The 2355-nt window shown below is 38.5% G+C and overlaps 1 non-coding gene across 1 annotated transcript; it reads left to right on the top strand.

Annotated features, from left to right (window-relative positions):
* The first annotated feature begins 1059 nt into the window (after positions 1–1059).
* TRNAF-GAA (transfer RNA phenylalanine (anticodon GAA)) lies at positions 1060–1132 on the top strand. The gene has a single exon. It is a non-coding gene; the product is annotated as a tRNA-Phe (tRNA).
* The last annotated feature ends 1223 nt before the right edge of the window (positions 1133–2355 follow it).

Raw genomic sequence — 2355 nt, 5'->3', positions numbered from 1 at the left:
TTCAATCCCGGGTTTCGGCACAGTTGAGAGGTTCCTTGCTTCTAACAAAATAGGTCTTGGAATCAGCTGTAGTACTTTTTCTCTATTCATCAAATTTTTTCCAACTGATCTACAACACAATCAATTTAACATAGACTTTGCTTTATGTCCTCCTTCTAAACTTGCTTCCACCTCTCTTACCTTCAGGTTTGACAATGAATATTTCCCATTTCATGCTTTTTTGTAAAGTAAACTCTTGTCTGCATTACCTTCCACCTCCCCTTGAATACAGATGTCAGTAGTCAGATGACATTGCTTACCTACTCATGCCAAATATATCTGGATCCCAAAAATGCTATTTACCCATTGCACCAGTTAATTGCGGAATGATACAGGACTCCTTAAAACATATCTCACCATATGAGGTTAAAAATCCAGGTCCTGCATCTATTTTGTTAAATGGTTTAAATTAAAGTATGAAGACCACAGCTATAAGCAGGCCGAAATAGCTAAGTTGGGAGAGCGTTAGACTGAAGATCTAAAGGTCCCTGGTTCAATCCCGGGTTTCGGCACAGTTGAGAGGTTCCTTGCTTCTAACAAAATAGATCTTGGAATCAGCTGTAGTACTTTTTTCTCAATCAACATTTTTATCAACTGATCTACAAAATGATCAATTCAACATAGACTTTGCTTTCTGTCCTCCTTTTAAACTTTCTTCCACCTATCTTGCCTTCAGGTTTGACTATGAATGTTTTCCATTTCGTCCTTTTTTGTAAAGTAAACTCTTGTCTGCATCACATTCCACTTCCCCTTGAACACAGATGTCAGTAGTCAGATGACATTGCTTACCTACTCATGCCAAATATATCTGGGTAATATAGTGCTAGTCCATTCAGAGTTAAAAAAACAACTACCTAACATGGATCCCAAAAATGCTATTTACCCATTGCACCAGTTAACTGGGGAATGATACAGGACTCCTTAAAACATATCTCTACCATATGAGGTTAAAAATCCAGGTCCTGCATCTATTTTGTTAAATGGTTCAAATTAAAGTATGAAGACCCCAGCTATGAGAAGGCCGAAATAGCTCAGTTGGGAGAGCGTTAGACTGAAGATCTAAAGGTCCCTGGTTCAATCCCGGGTTTCGGCACTGTTGAGAGGTTCCTTGCTTCTAACAAAATAGGTCTTGGAATCAGCTGTAGTACTTTTTTCTCTATCAACATTTTTATCAACTGATCTACAAAATGATCAATTCAACATAGACTTTGCTTCTGTCCTCCTTTTAAACTTTCTTCCACCTATCTTGCCTTCAGGTTTGACAATGAATGTTTCCCATTCGTCCTTTTTTGTAAAGTAAACTCTTGTCTGCATCACATTCCACTTCCCCTTGAACACAGATGTCAGTAGTCAGATGACATTGCTTACCTACTCATGCCAAATATATCTAGGTAATATAGTGCTAGTCCATTCAGAGTTAAAAAAACAACTACCTAACCTGGATCCCAAAAATGCTATTTACCCATTGCACCAGTTAACTGGGGAATGATACAGGACTCCTTAAAACATATCTCTACCATATGAGGTTAAAAATCCAGGTCCTGCATCTATTTTGTTAAATGGTTCAAATTAAAGTATGAAGACCCCAGCTATCAGAAGGCCGAACTAGCTCAGTTGGCAGAGCGTTAGACTGAAGATCTAAAGGTCCCTGGTTCAATCCCCGGTTTCGGCACAGTTGAGAGGTTCCTTGCTTCTAACAAAATAGGTCTTGGGATCAGCTGTAGTTCTTTTTCTCTATTCATCAAATTTTTTCCAACTGATCTACAACACAATCAATTTAACATAGACTTTGCTTTATGTCCTCCTTCTAAACTTGCTTCCACCTCTCTTACCTTCAGGTTTGACAATGAATATTTCCCATTTCATGCTTTTTTGTAAAGTAAACTCTTGTCTGCATTACCTTCCACTTCCCCTTGAACACAGATGTCAGTAGTCAGATGACATTGCTTACCTACTCATGCCAAATATATCTGGGTAATATAGTGCTAGTCCATTCAGAGTTAAAAAAACAACTACCTAACCTGGATCCAAAAAATGCTATTTACCCATTGCACCAGTTAATTGCGGAATGATACAGGACTCCTTAAAACATATCTCTACCATATGAGGTTAAAAATCCAGGTCCTGCATCTATTTTGTTAAATGGTTTAAATTAAAGTATGAAGACCACAGCTATAAGCAGGCCGAAATAGCTCAGTTGGGCGAGCGTTAGACTGAAGATCTAAAGGTCCCTGGTTCAATCCCGGGTTTCAGCACAGTTGAGAGGTTCCTTGCTTCTAACAAAATAGGTCTTGGAATCAGCTGTAGTACTTTTTT

The sequence above is a fragment of the Lissotriton vulgaris genome, chromosome 8 (assembly GCF_964263255.1).
Source record: "Lissotriton vulgaris chromosome 8, aLisVul1.2, whole genome shotgun sequence".
Taxonomy (NCBI): Eukaryota; Metazoa; Chordata; class Amphibia; order Caudata; family Salamandridae; genus Lissotriton; species Lissotriton vulgaris.
This window is presented reverse-complemented; position numbering and strand designations above follow the sequence as displayed.